Source organism: Mus caroli, unplaced genomic scaffold (genome assembly GCF_978045245.1).
Source record: "Mus caroli unplaced genomic scaffold, Mus_caroli_1 scaffold_3, whole genome shotgun sequence".
Taxonomy (NCBI): domain Eukaryota; kingdom Metazoa; phylum Chordata; class Mammalia; order Rodentia; family Muridae; genus Mus; species Mus caroli.
In genome coordinates, this window is record NW_028227258.1 from 62655089 (window position 1) to 62668863 (window position 13775).

General features: G+C 43.3%; 1 pseudogene across 1 annotated transcript; it reads left to right on the plus strand.

The window, feature by feature from the left end:
- Nucleotides 1-264: 264 nt before the first annotated feature.
- LOC110288898 (NADPH-dependent 3-keto-steroid reductase Hsd3b5-like) lies at nt 265-8067 on the plus strand (annotated as a pseudogene). The gene is made up of 4 exons (XR_015046692.1): nt 265-355; nt 780-983; nt 4580-4744; nt 6914-8067. The product of XR_015046692.1 is annotated as an NADPH-dependent 3-keto-steroid reductase Hsd3b5-like (transcript).
- Nucleotides 8068-13775: the final 5708 nt, after the last annotated feature.

A 13775-nucleotide genomic window follows, 5' to 3' on the forward strand; every position in this document is an offset into this window, starting at 1 on the left:
TCTGCAGTGAACTGTAAGATAAATAGTTGACACTAAGAAAAGGATGTAAAATTGGTATAAAAAAAAGGTATTATGTTTAACACACTGAAAGAACACTCTTTGGCTGGGTATTGATTAACTTTTCTTGTACACTTGACTTAACATGAAGGCATCTAGAAAGAGGAAACCTCTATTTGAGAATTGTCTTCATTTAATTATTAATCATTGTCTTCATTATTAACTGATGAAGGAGGGCCCAACATCCTAAGCTTGTTTGTAGCTGAACAGTTAGACATTACTAGAAACTGATGTATCAAACAAGGAGTAGAAGCCTTGTGCCACTTTTTCTTTCCTCCGCCTGTGCATCACTTCCTCTGTATCCTTTATAAATGTGACCCTGGGTTTCTGAAGTCAGAGCACTGAAGCTGAGAAAACTAACTATATACAGTGAGAATTTTTAGAAATAACATATGTGGGAGGTTTCTCATAAGCACAGGTAAGACAATCCAGAGTTTGTAATTAGAATCTAAGGTGAGAGAGACAACCTTTGGGCACAGACTAATGCAGTGCCTCAGGGTAAAAGATAACCTAAGATAGAGATTGCATATCTGGTGTCCAGTGCATATGTGTACTCTGGTTTAGATTTTATGTTTGTCCTTGCTTCTTATAGAACATCCCACAAGATTTGGGGTCAGAGAAGTGATGTCTTATGAGAGGAATGGGTGAAGTTAGCTTCAGGACATTTTTTTCTACTATGTAAGTGTAGTAGCAATTCCTTGACCCTGTACACATTGAATCAGTCCACAGGAGTACCTTATATCACATCTGCACCCTCAACTATCTGATTCCTGTGTTGACCATGCCTGGGTGGAGCTGCCTGGTGACAGGAGCAGGAGGGTTTCTTGGCCAGAGGATTGTCCGAATGTTGGTGCAGGAGGAAGAGCTGCAGGAGATCAGAGCCCTGTTCAGGACCTTCAGTCGAAAACACAAAGAGGAATTGTCCAGTAAGTGATATAGGGGCTGGGGGACATGGATGGGGTGAAAGGAGGGCTCTCTTGTCTGCAGCCTAAAAATCAGGTGGATCTATTAACAACATTCACAATTGGAACAGCACAAAAGTCACTGTATAGTTGGATAAAGTGAATTCAGGCCTCACCCACAACTGGTCATGAGCAGGTCCTGGGCCTAAACGTCTTCTCCTATTTAGACATTACAGATCAGTTTTCTCTTTTACTCGAAGCTCTTTTGTGTCCTAAATGGAATAGAATTGTCAGTATTTACAATATATTGCAATATTTTGTAACTCTAACGAAAGATTATTGAACTAGAGACCTTAGCAATGGGTCTCAGACTCTTTTATGTTCCTAATCGGCTTCATATTTAATTTTTATTAAAGACTAGAGAGAGACTGCAGTTCATAACAGGAAGTACTTATAATATTAGGGTACATTTAGGAAGGCTGTAGGAAAGGAGAGTGAAGAAGGGAAGAGGAGGATTAGAGAGCACAAAGTGTGGGCCAGTAGGACTTGATATGTGTCATCAGGAACCATCCAATGCCTTTCAAAGCATTCCTCCTCTCTGCCATTTCCTCTCAAAGAAAGGGACTGAGTGCTTTGCTAGACAGGTACTTTTTTTGTTGCTGTTGTCTTTTCCCACACCCAGGCCCAAGGTTAAGCACTGAGTTGATAGTGCAAGTTCCCAGCTGCTCCATTCTCTCATCCTTCGGTGAGGTAGCTATTGAAGGGCTTCAGCTCTGAGTGAGAGACCATTATATATGCCACATCTTCCTCCACACTCTCCAGAGTTAATTTACACCTATTGCTTGGATCCCATCCACCCATCACTTGACTTTGTCAGTTTAAGTCTGGATCAAATCACCTATCAGACATCCCATAGTTTGATTTTTGATTGTCCATCCTCCCCAAGATAAGCCTCATCCTGGAGAAGATCTGACTAGGTCCTATGAAGAAGGAAGGTGATGGAAGCATGTCTTACTTAATTTTCTGTTGCTAAGATAAAACCCTTTGCAAGGCCATTTATAGAAAGTAGAGATTATGGACACTTACAGTTTCAGAGAGTTAGAACCAATGGCCATCATGGCAGGGAGCATGGCAGCAGACTGATGGGCATGACATTGCGGCAGTAGCTGAGAGATCATATCTAGATCCACAACCACAAGGCAGAGAATGAAGTGGGATTGATACAAGTCTTTGGAAACCTCAATGACTACTTCTAAAGTCAAACCTCCTCCAACAAGGCCACACCTCCTAACATTTCCAACAACTTGGGACCAAGTATTCAGAAATATGAACCTACTGAGTTGTTCTCATTCAAATCACAAGTCTATGTTGAAACCCTCAGAACACATTTGGGGTTTGGAAAGAGTAGTTCATATTTATCTAAAGTTCATTGTCAAGTTTAATTTCAAATGTTTGTATAATTAGCAACTGAAGATACTGAACCAGTATTGTTGGGTTAAAAGGAAGATTGTTCAGAGTTTTGAGATGCAACAGTTTCAAAAATTTAAAAGAAACACACAGGCTTCTAATTTTATAGTAGTTTTGAGTCCTACACCCCTATATTTTCATACAATTAAATTTTTCAGGGAATTATAAACTAATTAATTTAATTATGTTTAAAGCTTAGAGTAATGTTGTACTAGAATTATAACATAACATACATTCTAATATACCAGATATCCTGAGACTTATAAACACTTGGAATATATACAAATACATATGCTCAAATACAGGTCTTACATACATGCACCTTGTACTTGCAGGACCTTCTGAGATGCCAAAGTTAATAGTAAATCAAAAGTATTTAGGGGCTAGAGAGATGGCTCAGTGGCTAAGAGCACTGGATGCTCTTCATGGAACCTGGGTTCAATTTTTCAGCACCAATATCACAGCTAACAATTATCTGCAAATCCAGTTCTAGGCAATACATCAATGCACATAACAAAAAAATGTATAAATCTTTTTTAAAACATAAAAATAATTTAATTGTTACTTTGGAAAATATAGAAAGAGTTAAAGTATTTGTTAAAAATTACACAACACAAAAAATATCACAAGAACAGAAAAAATAAATAAATAAAAACACAAAGCACAAGAGGTATACCGAACTCAAGGCTCTGCCAGTACCATGTCTGCCTCCATGTTGCCAAATGATAAAGGACAAACCCTCAGAAACTGTAATCCAACCCCAAATAAGTGTTTTCCTTTATGAGAGTTTCCCTGGTCATGGTGTCATATCACTGCAATAGAAACCTTAACTAAGACACTCATCCTTTTCTACTTCAATTCAAGGATTCTCACGGTTGCCTGACAGGAGAAAAGGGCGCAGAGTAAACAAGTATAGCACAGGTTTTCACCTGTCCAAAGAGGACAGCTCTGGATTTCTACTTCTGCCTCTGTCAGGCTATTCTTTAGCTGCATTGTAGATTCAGTTGACCTGTCTATCACACAAGAGTTGATCCAAACCAGCCCTGGGCTTAGAGTTCATGGAGAAGTGAGAATGTATTTGAAGGAGGCAGAGGAACATTAGAGCCTTCAATAAGGAGGTGTGTGTCCTGAGGCATGTTCCTGGAGCCTTCTGTGATTCCCCAACCTATGCCTAGGACATCTGTATGCCTGATATCATGACATGGTTGAGAAAGGAAAGAGCAAACTAAGAAAATCATGTGCAAAATATGAAGCTAAAGCCAGGGTGGAGTATTTGTACAGACTGCAGGGGCACATGTTAATTTTGTGAGCTTATTTGTATGACATTGTGATTGCCAGTATCATTCAGTGAATTTCAAAGGAGCCTGAAAACACTGATGTATCCACTGCCATTGGCTTCAAGCCCACAGTGTGGTCCACTTGAGGTTGCCTCATTTACAAGGATCTATCTGATAAGAAATGCTCACCTAAACCCTAATTTGAGTCTATTCTGGGTTCTCTCAGGAACACTCCTATTGCTTCTCTATAATAGGGCTAACACTTCATTTATGAACAGCCTAGACACAGAAAGTTTCAAGACCTGTCACGGCAAAGCTAAAATGTCCATTTTTGTGTCCATCTTCTAGATCCTCCTCACTGGAACTCCAGAGAACATAATCTGGTTAACCTGTTGCTTATCCATATTACTCTTATGTCTTCACACCAGGCAGTTTATTACCTACCCACTAACTGCTGTTACAGCTTCCCCCGGCAGGACTCTAGCTCTGTTTCTCTTTCAAATCCACACATGATTTCCCCATTCCCTATCAATTAAATCCTATTCTCCCTCTTTACATTTTTGTGCCATCACATCTCCAGTTGCTTTAATGCATGTAGGAGTTTCCCATAAATCTCTTTTTATGTGCAAAACACAAATGGCATCTTACTGCTCAGGTGCATGTTCTACAAAGGGATGGGGCAGATATAGATACTTCCTCATTCCCTACAAACACTACATTCTGATTTTTTAGTGTTTATGCTTCCTTCTGTAGAAAGGCCTCCCCCCAGTGTCTTCTTACCATGACTGCCCTTGAAGACCTACATAACTGACACCTGTGTCAGGAAACTTCCATCCCATGCAGAAAGATTCCAAAGACCCTGATTTCTGTCCACAGAGCTGCAGACAAAGGCCAAGGTGACAGTACTGAAGAGAGACATTCTGGATGCTCAGTGCCTGAAGAGAGCCTGCCAGGGCATGTCTGCTGTCATCCACACTGCTGCTGCTGTTGAACCCCTTGGTGCTTCTTCCAGACAGACCATCCTAGATGTCAATCTGAAAGGTACAGTACTCGAGGAAGATATGGAGCTAGTTGGAAAATGAAAATCATAAGACAGGTTGGGGAGGGAAGCACCTAGTTTGGAACATCTGGAGGAAGAGTTTGAACAGGTGGGTAAATGAGGATGTCCCAACAGGATTAGGATAGAAAGAGAAGGGCCAACCATGGGATACCTGCTATGCTCTGAGTAGGTCAGATGCATCTGCACAACAGCCCAGGTTGCAGAACTCAGGACTCTTGTCCTCAGAGTTTAGAAAAAGAAACCAGGCAGAGAGATGAAGAGTGACACCAGGGGTAGTCAGTATGACTGAAAGATTATAAAGCCACACCCATGACACTCCAACTGCCAGGAAAGTTCTCCTGCCTCTATACACCAAAATGGATTGACTCCATCTCCAAATATTTAATGTCTATCAGCCCACTGCATCTACGGAGCAGACACTGAGCTTTTTCTCCCTAGAGAGCCTTCAATGCTGCTCTATATAATCTACCTGGGGGAAAAGGAGCCTGTTTTATTAACTGCAATTGTATTCCGATTTCCACATTATCATCTCTTCAGATAGGAATTACTTTATTCTTGAAGATCTGTACTAGGCAGAGCTTAGCATCTCTCCTCCTTAGATCCCCATCCCTTAATGCTTAATGCCTCAGAATGTAGGTTCCATTTGACTTTAAATTAAAATTTTTACCATATAAAATAACTGCACTGAATCCTGAATTCAGTCTTAATAGCACCACTATATTCCAAGATCCTTCCTTCCATGTATCCTCTCTGGAACCTCCAAAGGAATTAACTAGTTTTTGGTTTTCTAAATCAACTAATCATTTCAGCATGCACATATCCACACTACAAGGATCCCTTTTAGTTCTGCATAACTACCTCTGTCTCATCCTCCCTGTAGGGTGGTGCTATAGGGAATCACGTTCCCATCTCTGTATTAATTCTGACTTCATGAGGAAAATACACCAGCCTTAGATATCTAATGATGAGAGTACACTGCATCCCCATATGTAGTGGTACACATCTGTAATCCTAGCACTCAGGACTCTGAATCAGAACAATCATGCCTTCAAGCTCAGTCTGGGCTCTATACTAGGTCTCCATGTGGAAAATAAAATACAGTAAAAATACATATTGCCCATACACTATGGACAATACACCAGAGTGGGTGTAATGATAATTCTGATAATTTTAAACCCCACTGTTCTATAATCTAGTAAAATGCATGATGATTAGTAACTCTTTGCTTTCATTTGGTGAGGGAGTCCTTTTTAAATAAATTTTTATGGTTTCTGGGAATCAAAGCAAAGGCTCAATCACTGAGCATTATTCCCAAACTAATGTATTGATGTCACTTTTTAAAAAACATAAAGGAACACCTTTCCAGAAGAAAAATCTAGAGACATATTTTCCAAGTTAAAAAGGCAGCTTAGTTGTTGTCAGCTTGACACACAGTAGTCACCAGGAAAGAAGGAACTTCTACTGAGGAATTTCTCAGGGAGAAAATTGGCCTGTGGGTGCTTCTGTGGGTTATTTTCTTGGTTAGTGATAGATATGAGAGGGCTGGAATGGATATGAGACTGCCCACTTGGCTGTGTCAAGGCTGCGTAAGAGGTTCTGGGTTATATTATGTAACAACTTAAACAATCATGGGATGCAAGGGAATAGCATTGAGACTTCTGCCTTTGTTCTAAACAGTGACTTTTCTCAGTAATGAACTGTAATTTTGACATATGAGCCCTACAAACCCTTCCTTCCTCCAAGTTCCTTTGGACATGGTGTTAAACAGAGCAATAGAAAGTAAATTAGGACAGTGTCTCACTGGTAGGGACCTTGTCTAACATGTGAAAGAGCCTAGGTTACAGCCCTAGTATTTAAAAAAATAAGGTACAAAAACACACATGGATATTCAGAGAGGAAGACAGACAGAGAGCCTTATGAATTAAGAAACCTCAATTTGTAAATCTGGAATTCTCTCCTTTCCAGAATATACATGTCACCTCTATTAATTTCAGAGTGAATATTTCTTATAGAATAGTAGGTTTGAGTCACTATCAGGTGGTAATACATTTAGCCTCTGTTGGCCCTGGGATGGATACCAGTCTGACCCCATTGCGACAGTGGCCCTTTGACTTATTTCCTAGCAATGATTGTGAGCTTCCTATGAGCAGGTACTCAGCTCCTATTGGATGCTTGTGTGGAAGCCAGCGTGCCAACATTCATCTACAGCAGCTCGGTGATTGTGGCTGGACCAAAATTGCCATGAGGAAGAGCATCATGAAAGCACATGGCCTGATCCATACCCATACAGCAAAAAGATGGCTGAGAAGGCAGTGCTGGCAACAAATGGGAGACTCATGAAAAATGGTGGCACTTTGCATACTTGTGCCTTAAGACTCCCTTTCATCTATGGGGAAGAATGCCAAGTCACTTCAACCATTGTGAAAACAGCACTGAAGAACAACAGCATAATTAAGAAAACTGCCACATTTTCCATAGCCAACCCAGTGTATGTGGGCAATGCAGCCTGGGCTCACATTCTGGCTGCCAGAAGCCTACTGGACCCCAAGAAGTCCCCAAGCATCCAAGGAGAGTTCTATTATATCTCAGATGACAGCCCTCACCAAAGCTATGATGATTTAAACTAAACCCTGAGCAAGGAGTGGGGCCTATGCCTTGATTCCAGCTGGAGCCTTCCTCTGCCCCTGCTCTACTGGCTTGCCTTCCTGCTGGAATCTGTGAGCTTCCTGCTACGTCCAGTCTACAACTATAGGCCACCCTTTAACCGCCTCTTGATCACAATACTAAATGGCATGTTTACCATTTCCTATAAGAAAGCTCAGCGCGATCTGGGCTATGAGCCACTTGTCAGCTGGGAGGAAGCCAAGCATAAAACCTCAGAGTGGATCGGAACACTAGTGAAGCAGCACAGGGAGACACTACACAATAAGTCACAGTGATATGTGGAGGGCGAGGACATGGCCCTGGGTGTTATCAGGTTCTCCAGAGAGGGACTTAGAAACAACTCAACTCTTAACAATTCCATTTTATGCACTGCCCAACTTGTTTTTGGGTCACCAGCAACCTTGCAAGTCACTGGCCCAGTCATACATCATCAGTCCTAAGCACTTGCCCAGTAATGCACAGGCTGTTGTGACTCAGATGCTGTGACCCAAGAATCTGTGGCTGGTACTGAACCTCTTGTAGGATAAAATTTCATCAGGACTTCCACATCTCCCTTCCATGTACCAGAGCATTGCCTTTCTTGGAACATTTTGATACCTATATGAAGCTCAAAGAACAATAAAATGTTTTAATGCTTAATGTGGAAAAGGTGTGTGTTTGGTCACTCCAGTGGTCAGCTTTCTTTTCTATATCCAGTTAAGTCCATAGTCAGTGTTGGTGAACCTGACTCCTACTTAGTTGGGCACAAGCCTGGGACAACCATCTAATCTAGGGTGCTTCAGTTCAGCATTGCCAGATCACAGACCGAATCTTGCTCCTTGTCTTAGGAAATTAAAACTCGCCTCCCTCTGAGTGGTTGAGCTCACACTGGTTGTAGGGGGTGGGAGCAGGGTACAGCACAACCCTAGAGCATAGTCTATACCTCTAGGGCAAGTCTACCTTCTTTTTAACAACAAGACTTTCTAGAACCAAAAGAAGCCTTGAGAAGTACCCAGCAGGTCATGGGCACCATAACAAACAGCCCCTGGCTGAAGGAATGATCTGAGAGTCTCCTTAAAATGAACATTCCCCCCCCTCCGAAAACGTATTTACTATTGAGCCATAGTGTGAAAATCTACTATCCATGGCTCTAAATGCAACTGCCTGCCCCTCTTGTTTCTTCCATTTCCCATCTTCTTTCTCTTTTTTTCCTTCTATTGACTTAGCCTCTTTCACTGTTCCTCTCTCTCTCTCTCTCTCTCTCTCTCTCTCTCTCTCTCTCTCTCTCTCTCTCTCTCTCTCTCTCTCTCTCTCTCTCTCTTCTCACCCAGTACAGTATCTATTGGCAGAGGAAGCCAGTCAAGATAGATTTGAGGTCTTTCATGATAATGGAGTTGGTAGCTTACCTCAACTCACACATCTGAAAGAAGCCCAGTCTATTCCACCAGACAGTCCCAAACTGAACGAGGTGTGGGGGCACCATGTAGAGGGAACAAAACTACATGTCTCTTGTAACACCTGGGAAGGCAGATTGGAGCCTCAATTTCTACCCCTCCCATTTCTATCTGTCTGTCTGTCTTTCTGCCTGTCAATCCATCAATCCATCCATTATCTATCTGTCTGCTTATGTGTATATGGGTGTTTTGACAGCATATATGTCTGTGCACTTAGTAGATACATGTCTGTTACCCTCAGAGGGCAGAAGAGAGTTTCAGATTCCATGGAACTGGTTTGCAGGCAGTTAAGTCACCTGCCTGTCATATGATATCATAGACAGAAGTAAAATCTCACCCAACATCAAAATGTCTTTCTTACCTCATATTAAGTACTGTTTATGGGATGTAATGTGTATAGATTAGAACTGAGCTCCCATACCACAGTCAGGAGGCTACCCATGCTGAAGTTCTATACAGCAAACCAAACCTAACAGTCCTGATCACTACAATAGACAGAGTAGGCAGAGAGATAGAGAGAGAGAGGGAGAGGGAGAGGGAGAGGGAGAGGGAGAGGGAGAGGGAGAGGGAGAGGGAGAGGGAGAGGGAGAGGGAGAGGGAGAGGGAGAGGGAGAGGGAGAGGGAGAGGGAGAGGGAGAGGGAGAGGGAGAGGGAGAGGAGAGAGAGAGAGAGAGAGAGAGAGAGAGAGAGAGAGAGAGAGAGAGAATGTTCTATGGTATAAAAGGAGGAGTTGCCTGTTTCTGGAAATAAAGTAAATTTCAAGGGAGATCTCTGACCACTGTTTGTTATACATTTGTGTTTTGACTCCTGCATCCATAAATTCTTTGTGTTGGACAGTCAGTGAAGATATACCTGCAGCATGCACTCTGTAAGGGGAAGGGAAAATCTTCAGGAATCACCTGCAAGGGCTCAAGTGGAGCTCACCACTGGACATCCAGGTTGTGGGCAGCTGACAGCTACAACACATACAACCCAGGCACCTCGCAAAGAGTGAGCATCCATCTGCCCTGGGGAAACTGAACACCTTCCCCAAGCCTGTTCTCTTAGCTCAGAAGAAAATGGGACTGGTGGGTAATGAATGGATCTTCCATCTTGATGTTTAGCCTACTTGAAATCCCTTCTTGATCCACTGAGCCAGTTTCTCAGAGGAAAGCAGCCTCCCAAGCTCTAGCAAAGGTGAGTGGAAAGAAAGGAGAGTGAACTGGTTTGTGTATGTGGCTCAATAAGGCCTAGGAACTAGAGAAAGTACCCAAGGAGCTAAAGGGAACTGCAACCCCATAGGTGGATCATTATTATGAACTAACCAGTACCCCGGAGCTCTTGACTCTAGCTGCTTATGTATCAAAAGATGGCCTAGTCGGCCATCACTGGAAAGAGAGTCCCATTGGACTTGCAAACTTTATATGCCCCAGTACAGGGGAACGCCAGGGCCAAAACGTGGGAGTGGGTGGGTAGGGGAGTGGGGGGGGAGTGTATTGGGGACTTTTTGGATAGCATTGGAAATGTAAATGAGGAAAATATCTAATAAAAAATAAAAAATAAAATAAAATAAAATACAAAAGAATGCTTTGGATAGCAAAGATCTCCTTCCTTAATCAACCTAGAAGGAGTGCTTGATGGCAGTTAGGGTGACAACACACAAGTCACTACAGGCAAATCGTCACAAGGGGGCAGTAAAGGTCCAGAAAGAATGGCAGCAGCCCAGTTCAAAGTAACTCTTTTTTCCTTTCCCCTGCATTCTGTGATCTTGGAGTAAGGGAAGTGCTCACACATGGGTATAAGTGTGATGTACCTATGGGTGAAGGTAAGGAAACTGAACAGAAGGTGTCTGGGAAAGCTCAGATGACAGGAGGAACTTGAGAAGGACAGCCAGGGGAGTCCATGCAGGGATGCCAGCCTGAGTCTGATGCAGAGAGGGTCAGCGTGCAGGAGGGTAAGGAGGAGAGCCAGGGAAATAAAAGAGCCTGGATACCACTTCAGCTGGGTTTTCTGAGAGACATGAGGTGTCTCAGGTGCCAGACAAAGCTGGGCCCTGATAAAGTTGGCCTCTGGGAACCTGGGAGATCCAATGACAGGTGTGTTTAAAAGGCCATCTTCTGGAAAGTGGCAGGATACCAAAGGCTTGATCTTTGATCTTCAAAACCAGAAGTGTGAGCTTTAGGCAGTAGAGTAAGTGTAGCTCAAGGAAGAGAGTGAGTGAGTGAGTGAGTGAGTGAGTGAGTGAGTGAGTGAGTGAGTAGGTGAGTGAGTGAGTGAGTGAGTACTGCTGTTCACATGGGTGTGAAATCCTTAACAAGATGTGGTTGGTCACAGTGATATATCTGTCTCCCCTTGACATGAATCCTAAGTTTATACTTCATCAAAATCAGAACTTTCAGAAATCTTGGTATCAGCTTTGATTTTAAAGAAATGTGATCTGATGGAAAAAATATATCCAGGCAGTGGTGGCACCTGCCTTTAATCCCAGCACTTGAAAGACAGAGACAGACAGAACTCTTTATAACTCACCTGGTCTACAAGATGAGTGCCAAGACAACCAGGGCTACATAGAGAAAACCTGTCCCAGAAGAAGAAGAGGAGGAGGAGGAGGAGGAGAAGGAGAAGGAGGAAGAAGAAGAAGAAGAAGAAGAAGAAGAAGAAGAAGAAGAAGAAGAAGAAGAAGAAGAAGAAGAGGAAGAGGAAGAGGAAGAGGAAGAGGAAGAGGAAGAGGAAGAGGAAGAGGAAGAGGAAGAGGAAGAGGAAGAGGAAGAGGAAGAGGAAGAGGAAGAGGAAGAGGAAGAGGAAGAGGAAGAGGAAGAAGAGAAGTTGGAGTAGTGATATGAAAACTGAGAAAATGTATTTTATGCTGGACCTGGGGCCTCCTGCCTGTTTTCCATCTCTGATTCAGACTTATGGTTTATTACAGACATGTGACATCTCATAGTGGCTCCAGACAGGAAGATGCACAGTGTGGAGGGAAAGAACAAGATCTAAGGATGTCCTATTCTCCCTGGAGGACAGAAGTGAGTAGTGCATGAGCCAGGAGCTAGAACCCAGGCCCTACTCACTATGCTATGGAAGGCAGTGAGTACTGAGCTTCAGCTTCCTGGAAAGCCCTCTGGAGCAAAAGGAGTAGACAAGATAAAAGGATACCCCCAAGAATCTAGCAGCAAAATGGAGGCCTGGCATTTGTGACCGTAGCAAAACAGAATCAGGTCTACTGAGCCAGTCCTGGGACTGAAAGGACAACACAAGGAAGGCTCGAGTATCCTCACTGTAGACCCATGGGCTCATTTATCCCAAATACAAATCCAACATCACCCACAGCCTTCTCTGTGCTGAATAGTTTTAACCATGGTCTTGACATGACCTAGAACTATCTGGGAAGAGAGCATTAACAAGGAATTACAGAGTCCACAGTGGCCCATGTGCACGTCTATACTTAATCAAGATGCGAAAGACAACCCTATAGTTGGAACAACATTATGAACTAACCAGTAACCCGGAGCTCTTGACTCTAGCTGCATATGTATCAAAAGATGGCCTAGTAAGCCATCACTGGAAAGAGAGGCCCTTTAGACTTGCAAACTTTATATGCCCCAGTACAGGGGAACGCCAGGGCCAAAAAGGGGGAGTGGGTGGGTAGGGGATTGGGGGGGTATGGAGGGCTATTGGGATAGCATTGGAAATGTAAACTAGGAAAATACCTAATAAAAAAATTACAAAAAAAAAAAAAAGATGCGAAAGACATGAGACAGAAGAAGGCTCTAGGGAGCAAAAGTAGCAGGCAGGCCCCATGGATACATTTGTTCCTCTTGGCTCTTGACTATGTATGTGGTGTGTCCAGCCTCTTAAGTCCCTGCCTTGATGTCCCCAGAATGATAGACTATAACCTGAGATTGTTCATATGACAAATAAACTCTTTTCTCCTGAAGCTGCTTCTGGCCAGGGCATTTGTCACAGCAACAGAAATGAAGCTAGAATCTAAGCATCCAGTGCCATCCCCTGGAAGTCCTAATCCTGCCTGCTCTCCTTCCTCTCTGGCAGCCTAACTTTGCTGCAGTCATCAACATTCCTTACTCCAGTCCCCACCAAGGCCTTACTATCTGAATAGGCATTCATAACATCCGTATCCCATTCCTGGATCACTCAGTTGGATGGTTCATCAATACATTGAAACTTGAAGCTTCCTACACACACTGGGCAAGGCTGGACACAGTATCCCTTCTTCTTACAAGGTTCCAGCTGGCCTAACAGCCCAATCTCTCATTTCCCCCACCTACTAGAAGTCTCCTTTCACTGCCCTCTATCTTGTGCATATCTAATTACATTGCCTGTGTTGATTCCTTTATTCTATTCCTTCTCTGCATAGCCCTGTGCTGAGGGTAAAGTCAGCATACATGCAAGGTGTGTGGTGTGTGTGTGTGTGTGTGTGTGTGTGTGTGTGTGTGTGTGTTATTGTGTCCCAAATCATATGTATGTCACCAATGCTTGACAAAGATGGCATACAAGAAGGAAGAGAAGGGAGAAGAGGGAAGGAGAGAGGGAAGGAGAGAGGGGAATGGAAGGAGCAGGTAAGGTGGGGGAGGAAGGAAAACAATTTTAAAAAATGGACAGAGGCAATAAAACAAAAAGCCACTAGAGGAGGCAAATGAAGGAAGGAGAGGGAAACAGACAGTTTTGGTTGACAAAGGAAAATATGACTTCAACAAAAGTGACTTCAACATTTCAGTGCATCTGAAGAAGTCATCATTGTGAGAATAGGAGTAAGGAGACAGCACTGGAGGCCTGTTGGGAAGAAGTACTCATTCATACAGTTACCTGAAAGGAGGGAGGGAGGGAGGGAAGGTGCAGGAGGGAGGGGCAGGAGGGAGGGTGCAGGAGGGAAGGGCAGGGGGAAGGGAGGGGCAATAGGAAGGAGGGGGGCAGGAGGGAA